We start from the raw sequence: 11675 nt of genomic DNA, 5'->3' as shown, positions 1-11675 counted from the left end.
AACTTATTGTTTTGGTTTTTAAAAGGATAACATCAATGCACTTTAACATATCAAGTTAACAAAGATTTGTCTCAGTTCTTTTTACATATTACCATCGTGTTATATATTTATTATAGAAAATTTGTAAAATACAGAAAATTACAAGAAGGAAAAAAAAAAACACCTCACCATCCAAGATAACTGTTCACATTTTTATGAAAATCTTTTCAGATTTAGCTTTAAAAATAAAAGGAATTTCAGAATAACACTATTTTCCCTCAACAACAAATTTTCATTAAGGACACAATATTTTAATGGATGAAATTTAATGAAGAATGTCAAACCATTTATTCCACTGAAATTCATATCCATTTTCTCATACAGTTTAAAGTGTGCCTTATGACAATGGATATTTTAGCCCTGACAATCCGTCTGAGTAGCTCAGGAAAATATCTCATAAGGCTAGAGCAGCCCTGGCAGCATATTGAGGGCAGCGGGGCTCAGAGAAACAACATATGTCTGCACCCTCTCTCCCTTCATGCTGCCTCTGCTGCTACAGAATCTGTGTGTGGAGGGGGCAGCTTGTGGCCTTGCACTTGAATCCTTAATGAACTGGAACCAACTCAAAGAAGTGCCAGAGAACTAATTGTTAAATTTCAGGAGTGTTGTGAGCTAGCTCTAAAACAAAGTCATTATTAAAAATTAAAGGATGTAAGCTTTCAATTAAATAAATTCTATTCAAAGCTAAGGTCATAAATACACACAAGTCATCATTTTTAATCATTTACGTTTTGCTAGTGCCTGTGCAAAATCACTGTAGATGGTGATTGTAGCCATGAAATTAAAAGACGTTTACCCCTTGGAAGGAAAGTTATGACCAACCTAGACAGCATATTCAAAAGCAGAGACATTACTTTGCCAACAAAGGTCCGTCTAGTCAAGGCTATGGTTTTTCCTGTGGTCATGTATGGACGTGAGAGTTGGACTGTGAAGAAAGCTGAGCGCCGAAGAATTGATGCTTTTGAACTGTGGTGTTGGAGAAGACTCTTGAGAGTCCCTTGGACTGCAAAGAGGTCCAACCAGTCCATTCTGAAGGAGATCAGCCCTGGGATTTCTTTGGAGGGAATGATGCTGAAGCTGAAACTCCAGTACTTTGGCCACATCATGCGAAGAGTCGACTCATTGGAAAAGACTCTGATGCTGGGAGGGATTGGGGGCAGGAGGAGAAGGGGACGACAGAGGATGAGCTGGCTGGATGGCATCACTGACTCGATGGACGTGAGTCTGAGTGAACTCCGGGAGTTGGTGATGGACAGGGAGGCCTGGTGTGCTGCGGTTCATGGGGTCGCAAAGAGTCGGACACGACTGAGCGACTGAACTGAACTGAACTGTGTTCCTGATGCTGTTTCTATCTACTGCATCTGCATTGTGGAAATAGGGTATAATGGTGTGCTGGAGGACGTCTCTTCATCCAGTGTTTTCACCTTGGTAGTCTGGAATCCTTCAGGGTGAGAGTATTTAAACCATGGAAATAGAAGAAAGCTCCAAATTTGGGTTCACATATTTTTGTTGATAGTATAGTAACAGAGAAAATGTTAACAATGTAGAATAAAATTTTTTAAATGTTGTGTCTATAACTGTTATATTGTGACCAGCACAAAGTTCAAGGAACTCTTCCTCCAGTACTCAAGAACTATCAAATTAATCCAAGTCACTCAGGTCCTTGATGAATGAGTCAAGATCCAACACATATCTCTGTTGTTTCACTTTCATCTCAATCATTACTGTTAATGAAAATATCCGCCAAGATTCTTGCAAAACTACATTTGTTTATTATTTACAATGGTATGTTGGCTACAGATAAGAAAGGGAAAGTCACTCAGTCATGTTCAAGTCTTTGCAACCCCATGGACTAAACAGTCCATGCAATTCTCTAGGCCAGACTACTGGAGTGGGTAGCCTATCCCTTCTCCAGCAGATCTTCCTGACCCAGGAATCAAACCAGGGTCTCTCGCATTGCAGGCAGATTCTTTACCAAGTGAGCTACTAGGGAAGCCTACAGATACCAAAGTTCAGCAAAAAATCAGTGAAACATTTGATGGAAATCAACTGGCTATATGGAATTAACACTAAAGAATGATGTCAATTTTATTAGTATTTGAAAACTATGTGTTCTGTACCCTTTATATCAGAGGTTAAAATAAATCTGCCTGTGTGTTAATATGTGTGCTTCAGAAAGCTGGCTGTTAACCATTTACTAATACACTACTGATCAGATCGAATGCTTCCCTTTGCCCCACTCACCATAGCCTCTAGCAGACCCCTTTCAGCTACACACAGACCGATAAATAGGGAAAAGAAGTGAAGGAAAAGAGCTGGTGAAAAAAAAGCAGAAAATGGAGGAAGAAAAAGAAGAGAAAGAAAGGAAAAAGAAAGTTCTCCCTGTCTCGTCTTTCCTCATCAGTCAGCAGCTCTCTACAAGATAAGAGACAACCCATTGCACAACTATTGTGACCTGGAGTCACAAATATTCATGGAGTTAGTTGGTGACCTTACTTTTAGAGAGCTAAGGAGCCAGCAGTCTCCAGCAACAGTGAACATGATGACGCTCGGCAGAGGTCGTTTTAGGTTTTTTTGCTCGTTTTTCACATTAAAAAAATAAAGGTATAATTTATATACAGTAAAAGTCACCATAGGGTACCGTTCTATGAGTTTTGATAAATGCATACAGTCACACAACTACCACTGCAATGAAGACATAGGACATTTCCATCATCTCCCCAAATTCACTTGAGCCTGTTTGTGACCAGCCCTTCTCCCGATCTCTAGCCACTTTCCTATCCTCTTGTTTTGTTTTCCAGAACGACACTGAGACGGACTCATACAGCATGTAGCCTTTTGAGGCTAGCTACTTTCACTTAACATAGTGTATTAGAGAGCAGAGTTGGGTTCACGAGAAAATTAAGAGGACGGCACAGAGATTTTCCATATATCCTCAAGTACTCCCTGCATGAATCACCTCGCCCATTATTAGCATCACTCATGAAAATGTTACATAAGTTTGTTACCAAGTATTAACCTACAGTGACACAACACAATCACCGAAAGTTCACATTTATCTCAGGGTTCATTCTTGGTGTTGTACATTCTGTGGGTTTGGACAAATATATAGTGACATACAACCATAATTAGGATATCATATGGAGCATTTTCACTGACATTAAAACTCAGTGCTTTGCTTATACGTCCACCATGGGCTGTCCTGGTGGCTTAAATGGTAAAGAATTTGCCTGTAATGTGGGAGACCCGGGTTTGACCCCTGAGTTGGGCAGACCCCCTGGAGGAGGAATTGGCTACCCACTCCAGTATTCACACCTGGAGAATTCCATGGACAGAAGAACCAAATAGGCTATACAGTCCATGGAGTCGAAAAGAATCAGTCATGACCGAGTGTCTAACACACACACACACACACACACCCACCCCTTCACCGCCCCTCAAGAAACAATGATGTTTCTCCATAGAGTTGCCTTTTCTAGAATGTCACATAGCTAGAATTACATAGTATGAAGCTCTTCCAGATTGTCTTCTCTTACTTCAGTTCAGTCGCTCAGTCGTGTCCGACTCTTTGCAACCCCATGAACCGCAGCACGCCAAGCCTCCCTGTCCATCAGCAACTGCTGAGTCTACCCAAACCCATATCCACTGAGTCGGTGATGCCATCCAACCATCTCATCTCTTACTTAGTTATAGGCATGATGTTTCCTTCATGTCTTTTAATGATTTGGTAGTTTTTTCTTTTAGTGCTAAATAGTGGGAGAAGGCAATGGCACCCCACTCCAGTACTCTTGCCTGGAAAATCCCATGGATGGAGGAGCCTGGTAGGCTGCAGTCCATGGGGTCGCTACCAGTCGGACACGGCTGAGCGACCTCACTTTCACTTTTCACTTCCACGCTTTGGAGAAGGAAATGGCAACCCACTCCAGTGTTCTTGCCTGGAGAATCCCAGGGATGGGGGAGCCTGGTGGGCTGCCGTCTATGGGGTTGCACAGAGTCGGACACAACTGAAGTGACTTAGCAGCAGCAGCTGAATAGTATTCTGTTATATGAATTATTACAGTTAATTTATTCATTCATTTACTGAAGTACCTCTTGGTTGCTTCCAAGTTTTGGCAACTATGAATAAAACTGCTATAAACATCTGTGTGTAGGTTTTCCCATGGATTTAAGTTTTCAACTCCGTTGAGTAAATACCAACATGATTGATGCATTGTATAGTAAAAGTATGTTTAGTTTTGTAGGAAACTGCCAAACTGTCTTCCAAAGTGGCTGTACCATTTTGTATTCCCATCAAGAATTAATGAGAGTTCCTATTGTTCTACATCCTTACCAGAATTTGGGGTTGTCAGTGTTCCAGATTTAGTCCTTCTAATAGCTATATGGTGGCACATGTATCTTTTGTTTTTAAGTTTAGAGAATTCTTTACACATTCTGGATACAAATCTTTTAATTGATGTGCATTTTACAAATATTTTCTCCCAGTCTGTATCTTGTATTTTCATTTTAACAGTCTCTTTTGAAGAGAAGTTTAACATTTTGAAGTCTAAATGATCAGTTGTTGGTTTTTTAATAAAATATGCTTTTCGTGCTCTATCTAAAAAAACTTGCTGGTGAAAAGACAGCCTTCAGAATGGGAGAAAATAATAGCAAATGAAGCAACTCACAAAGAATTAATCTCAAAAATATACAAGCAACTCCTGCAGCTCAATTCCAGAAAAATAAACGACCCAATCAAAAAATGGGCCAAAGAACTAAATAGACATTTCTCCAAAGAAGACATATGGATGGCAATCAAACACATGAAAAGATGCTCAACATCACTCATTATTAGAGAAATGCAAATCAAAACCACAATGAGGTACCATCTCACGCCGGTCAGAATGGCTGCTACCAAAAAGTCTACAAACAATAAATGCTGGAGAGGGTGTGGAGAAAAGGGAACCCTCTTACACTGTTGGTGGGAATGCAAACTAGTACAGCCACTATGGAGAACAGTGTGGAGATTCCTTAAAAATCTGGGAATAGAACTGCCATATGACCCAGCAATCCCACTGCTGGGCATACACACCAAGGAAACCAGAATTGAAAGAGACACATGTACCCCAATGTTCATCGCAGCACTGTTTATAATAGCCAGGACATGGAAACAACCTAGATGTCCATCAGCAGATGAATGGATAAGAAAGCGGTGGTACATATACACAATGGAGTATTACTCAACCATTAAAAAGAATACATTTGAATCAGTTCTAATGAGGTGGATGAAACTGGAGCCTATTATACAGAGTGAAGTAAGCCAGAAAGAAAAACACCAATACAGTATACTAACACATATATATGGAATTTAGAAAGATGGTAGCCATGACCCTATATGTGAGACAGCAAAAGAGACACAGATGTATAGAACAGTCTTTTGGGAGAGGGAGAGGGTGGGATGATTTGGCACAATGACACTGAAACATGTATATTATCATATGTGAGAGGGATCGCCAGTCCAGGTTCGATGCATGAGGCAGGGCGCTCAGGGCTGGTGCACTGGGATGACCCTGAGGGATGGGATGGGGAGGGAGGTGGAAGGGGGGTTCAGGATGGGGACACAGATACACGCATGGCTGATTCATGTCAATGTGTGGCAAAAACCACCACAATAGTGTAGAGTAATTAGCCTCCAATTAAAATAAATTAATTAATTTAAAAAAAATAAAAAAACTTGCCTCACTCAAGGTCACATGTTTCTCCTATGAATTCTTCTAGAAGTTTTATAGTTAATAAGTTGTATGACACATTTATGCCTACCATCTATTTTTGCATATAGGACAAGAAAAGAGTAGTTTCCTTTTTTGTTATTGTCATTTGACATGGATGTTGTAAATTACTCACTAGTTCCAGGGTTTAGTAAATCCCTGAGGCAAGAAGCTTGGAGAAAGGCTCAGGTCTAGTCTTGTTGGATCTTGAACTGGAGGGAATGGGAAGGCAGGCAGATGCTAAGGATGAGAGGCATTGTTTCCTTCCAGTCTAGTTGCAGGAATAAAAGGCTTTAAGAAAATTACTAAAGCAAGAAAAGTCTTCTGTAACAGGACTCTTTCCTCCTACACTAGTTCACCCTCCCCACTTTTAATGATTTGGTAGTTTATTTCTTTTAGTGCTGAATACTAAACTAACACATACACACACAACCAAGTATTACTAACCTAGTATTCTGAGGCAGAAGACAGATCAGTTATCTTTGTCAAATCATTTTATCCTGGGACATAGAATAGAGGCCACTTTAAAATACAATAGCTTCATCTCTTCTTTTGTGTGCAATTTCATTTCCCAAGTAATAGGTGTTTTTCCTTTTTAACAGAATTTTCTTTGACCTAATCCTTTAAATTGTACCTGCAACCAAACAGTATGTGAGTACAAAGTTAAGCACATATTAATTAATTCTAAAATTGATTCCATTCATTGAATGTTTCACTTTTCTCAAATGCTTACTATAGTTTATTGTTTATGTTTCAAACCCCTTTACTGATCCATGCTGTCTCAGTAAAACATTGAGAGCATAGCATTACATTAATTTCCACAGCAACTAATATCATAAACCCCAGATTATGGCTTTGTTACTAAATGTAGCAGATGGGAGATGGAGCTGAGAAAAACAAAGCTCCCTTCAAAACATGGTGTTTTAAAAACAGTTATTAAAAGTGATAGATGAGGGAGTACAGTAGTAGCTTCAAAGCAACTTGCATAATCTTTACCTAAATTTCTTATTTACTTCTAAGAAATGTGCTTAGGGCCAAAATCTTATTTCACAAATTAGCTCACAGGAGTTACATACGAATGAAGTAGGACATTTTGGCAAAATCTCACCATAAGGAATTACTCAGATATATTGTTTCTATGTGTGTTACCCATAAATCACTATCACAAACTGGCTTTTCAGGTATTAAACAAAGAAGATGATGGACTTGCCTTTAGTAAAAGAACAAAATGGCCCCTTTGGGTAGCAGAATTTAATGTGTTTCTTGCTGAGTTTGGAGAAACACAACGCTTACCATTTGTTCCTGTTGGAGGAGGCAGAGAGTTGTAGGCACGGAGAAGATGGGTGAGGGCTCCATTACACAGAACCATCAGATCCTGATGCTAGAATTTAGGAAAAGCAGTCCTAGAGAGCGTGGAGCTAAAACCAAGAAAACAAGTCAGATCTCGGATGAACTCTTTTCCTGGACTGAAAAACTTGCAGAGGGGAGGAGGGCAGCGAGGTTTAGTCTCCACTTCTGCCTCACTAGCCCCTTGACTGAAAACCTCTAGATTTAGGGGACCAAAGACTTCTGGGTCCTTAAGGTCCCCAGGGAACCACATGGGTGGGGTTATGCCAAGCAGCATGTGACTAAAACTACCAGAGTGATAGCTGGACAAAGTGATTCTGAAAATCAAGGCAAATAACCTAAATAGTTCTGTTCAAACCTATAGCTGGCTGATGCAAAAGTGATCTTTTTTGGCTTATCTTATATAACAATAAAAGTTACTTACATCATTTGGTAGGTGTAGATGAGAATTAAAATACTTTTTTTGAAAAACATATATTAATATGGTTGCTGCTGCTGCTGCTGCTAAGTCGCTTCAGTCGTGTCCGATTCTGTGTGACCCCAGAGGTGGCAGCCCACCAGGCTCCCCCGTCCCTGGGATTCTCCAGGCAAGAACACTGGAGTGGGTTGCCATTTCCTTCTCCAATGCATGAAAGTGAAAAGGGAAAGTGAAGTCGCTCAGTCGTGTCCGACTGGTAGCAACCCCATGGACTGCAGCCTCCCAGGCTCCTCTGCCCATGGGATTTTCCAGGCAAGAGTGATATGGTTGAAGCTGTTAGAATATAATTATCCACAGCATTTGACAAGAGCAGATGACAATGTCTAAAAGACAGAGTCTGATGGCAAAATTATAAAGTGTGAAATCTACACATACCTTAATCTCAGGGGTAACAGTCAAAATGGTGACTTCCTCCAGTGGGTCGTTAGGAAGCATGTAATATTCTGTGTCAAACGGGGCTCTTTGAGGCAAGTGGCGGCTCGAATATACCCAGAATCCCACAACATCTTTCTTTAATTTTCTATCTTTAGTTTATTAAGCTGAAATTGGTGTCGAAGCAAGGTTTTTCTAATTAATATTATTCTAATCAATATCAAAAGAGTTTATAATTCATGGGCTCACAGAGTTCATGCTGATGCAAATTCCATCTTGTCATTCCACTGTGTGAGCTTTGCACTGGGCAAAGCTTCAAAGAGTTGGCAAGAAAATGAAGGGCATGCCCCAAAGAACGTCCTGCTTCAGTGTCCGCAGAGGACAAATTCTTCAGTGGAGCATACCAGCTGCCACACGAAGGCACGGAGCTCCCACCAGTGAGCCTAGAACCCACACTGCACGACGTGAAGCTACGCTGGGGCCTCATGAAAGCTCGCAGAACGACTGCCAAGTTCCCATGGCAAAGACAAGAAGAATCGCTTTTCATTAGAAAGAGACGTTCATATATATGTATATAACTTAAATTTGGATTTTATTGTGAAGATAGACTAGAGTTTTAAGATTAGTACTATCTTAATTTAAATATCTATAAAATGAGCTTCTTCCTTTGCACATTCATTGACTCTAGCTTATTTTCCCAAAGTACATCACACAGTCAAACATTCCCAGCAAGCTAAGAATAGGAACAAGCTGTTAGTAAGAGGGAGTGATAGATGAAAACTAGCCCTGCCAAGACTGAATGATTATAAATGATCCTGAGTTTAAAAAGGCAGAGATTCCCGCCTCCTCCCATTCCACTGTGTCATGTTATCTTGTAATTGTAACACAAATGCTTCTCTGATTTACAACAAAAATGGCAGAATTCCTTAAGTCTGGGGACTTAGAAATTCTCCCCTTACCTCCTCCCATAGCGGGGTCACAGATGCAGCTCTCTTGCCCTCTGACTTTTTCCAAAGCAGATAATTGATTTTTAAAAATATCATGCTTTTCTTGTTTCTGGTTAAGCAAAATGAAAGTTTATGACAGAGGGCATGTTGACTGGCTATTCCTCAATTCTGGTGAAGATGGAGAGCTGGGAATAGGGCTCAACTTTGTTGGAAGCAATTAAAGCTTGAAGAATTTCCTGAATCCAGGACTTACGAGTCACAGAGCAGAGACGCTGAATGTACTTCTCCTGCTCTTGGAGAACCTGCAATAAGACATACATTTGCGTCGGGAGGGGCGGAGAACTTGCAGGGACAGTGTGGCATAGGTTTTGGGGGAAGCAGGAGGTGCTAACAGTAGCAATGGAATCAGGAATGCAAAATATTAGTTACAGAATAACAGGCTGCTCCGTTGCTAAGGAATCCTAAAAATAGGGCTGAGAGGAGTGGGGAGGAGTAGATGTGGGTTTCATCAAGTAGCCCAGGCCTGACAAAAGCCCTGCAGAGCTGCCGCTGCAGCTGCAGTAACAGAGCAGCAATGAGCATGCGCAGCTGCCTGACCACCAGCTACCTGGCAGAGGTGTTCTTGCCAGTGGCTGCACCTTCTTCCCACGCAGGCCGACCTGACGGACACAGACCTCAGACTCACAGTAAGGGCTGGAGGCTCAGGTCCTGTAGAACAGAGGTCCAGAGCTAGTCCAGGAATCTTGACCATTTATTTACATATCCCCAGCCCCACTCTCATCTACTTTTCAGACGAATTCATCAGCTTGGAAACAGTTTGGGTAACAGACTCACACCTGTCTTTCCACAGTGTATAAAGCTGACTACTGAGGAATTGATAAAGGAATCTAAGGTTGGGTTCCCCAGGTGGTACAGTGGTAAAAAATCGGCCTCCAATGCAGGAGATGTAAGAGATGCAGGTTCAATCCCTGGGTTGGGAAGATCCCCTGGAGTAGAAAATGGCAACCCTCTCCAGTATTCTTGCCTGGAAAATTTCATGAAGAGAGGAGCCCGGCCTCTGTCCATGGGGTCGCAAAGTATGAGCAGCAGGGTGAGAGATTTCATTTTAGAGGAAAGTAGGTTTTGTTTTCATCCTTTACAGTTCACCTTTCCAGTCTGATGATTTAGAGTCTGATGATTCCCTAAAAAATTTTAAATAAAATATCTCACTGCATATCAAATAAATGGAGAAACTCCCTAGGGAATCTGCCTGCACATTTGTTACACCCTATAACTGATAGCCTATCAATATGGTGCTAGTATTTTTCACTAAGAGAAGTCCCACTAGAGATTGTGACTTTCAACTGTTATTTCCTGCTTGGTAAAGTTAGAAAAAATTCTAATGTTGCTATAAGGAAGGACTTTGCTCACCAGTTTATTTTTCTTTTTTGGTGGTAAAACATGGTAGGAATGCTATCTGGTTGCTGTGGGGACACTGGGCAGATGGCAGGAAAATGGAGAGGCTGGGGTGCGGGGACAAGCAGAGGAATCAACGGAGAGACAGAAGCGTAGCTCTCCTCCTCTGAGCAGGTGCTGCTAGAGGACGCAGCAGGTTGGGTTCAAGCGCTCAGAATTCCTTTGATGTCTTTGTCCGTTGTTTTTTAAAAAACTGGCCCCCCTGGAGGAAAGCTCAGGGCTGTTTCCACAGATTTCTACTTTAACCTTGATAGCAATATAATTAGTTCATGGACTTGGAGGCTCAGTTAGTGACTTTCTGTTTGTGGGGTTACACAAAGGACATCCTAACCCACAAGGAAAAAAAAAATCTTTCCCTAAACTTTCACTGAGATTCATTGCTTTAGTTAAGTCACTATCTTTCCCTGAAAGGCTCTGTTAAATTTAAAAACAAAAAACAAAAAAATAAGAAATCCTTGGTAGAAAGAACTATTATATTAGTATCAGACAGTATTACCTTATGATGACAAGTTGATAGGGTATAGGATACAGAATAGGTGTTTATTTTTTTTCATTTTTAAAACTAAATATAATTTAGATTGAGCAAATTTCAGCCCTTTTAATATTCAGTTTTGTAAGTGTTTATACATACACACAACCATGTAACCACACCATAACCAACACAATATGGAATACTTCCATCACAGCAAATAAAAATTCCTCTATATCCCTTGTGTCAAACCCTTCTCCATTCCTTATAACCACTGATCTGTTAGATTTGTCTTTTCCAGAATGTCACGTAAATGGGTACATACAGTATATAGCCTTTCAAATCTGGCTTTATCATTTGGAAAGCCCAGGAGACTCAGCGGTAAAGAACCCACCTGCCAATGCAGGAGACGCAAGAGAGGTGGGTTTGATCCCTGGGTTGGGAAGATGCCCTGGAGAAGGGCATGGTGATCCACCCCAGTATTCTTGCCTGCCATGGACAGAGGAGCCTGGTGGGCTACAGTCCATGGGGTCGCAGAGTCAGACATTGCTGAAATTTTTATGTATGGCTTGAAGTAAGGGTTCACTGTGTGAAGGTACCAGTTTCTGTGTATTCTTTGCCCAGTTAAAGGGCTGTTATGAACTGATTGTGTCTGTACCCCGCCCCCCCCCCCCCGCCAGATTAATATGTTGAATCTCTAACCCACAATATAATTGTATTTGGAGATAAGGCCTTTAGGTTAAATTGATTATAACCTTAATTAAGGTTAAGTGGAGTCATAAGGGTAGGGCTCTAACCTAACAGGGCTGGTACCCTCCTAAGCA

At 41.0% G+C, this 11675-nt stretch overlaps 1 long non-coding RNA gene across 2 annotated transcripts; it reads right to left on the bottom strand.

Moving 5' to 3' along the window:
* Window positions 1–1142: 1142 nt before the first annotated feature.
* Window positions 1143–9899, bottom strand: LOC120852623. Of its 2 annotated transcripts, XR_005718598.1 has the most exons (5): window positions 9535–9899; window positions 7077–7201; window positions 6231–6417; window positions 5920–6054; window positions 1143–1179 (listed from the first exon to the last, which is right to left on the bottom strand). It is a non-coding gene; the product is annotated as an uncharacterized LOC120852623 (long non-coding RNA). The 2 variants fall into 2 exon arrangements; XR_005718597.1 differs by lacking the exon at window positions 1143–1179 and having other exon boundaries at window positions 5842–6054.
* Between the last annotated feature and the right edge of the window lie 1776 nt (window positions 9900–11675).

The sequence above is a fragment of the Oryx dammah genome, unplaced genomic scaffold (genome assembly GCF_014754425.2).
Source record: "Oryx dammah isolate SB20612 unplaced genomic scaffold, SCBI_Odam_1.1 HiC_scaffold_26, whole genome shotgun sequence".
NCBI lineage: Eukaryota > Metazoa > Chordata > Mammalia > Artiodactyla > Bovidae > Oryx > Oryx dammah.
Note: the sequence above shows the minus strand (reverse complement) of the source record. Positions and strands in the feature narration are given on the sequence as shown.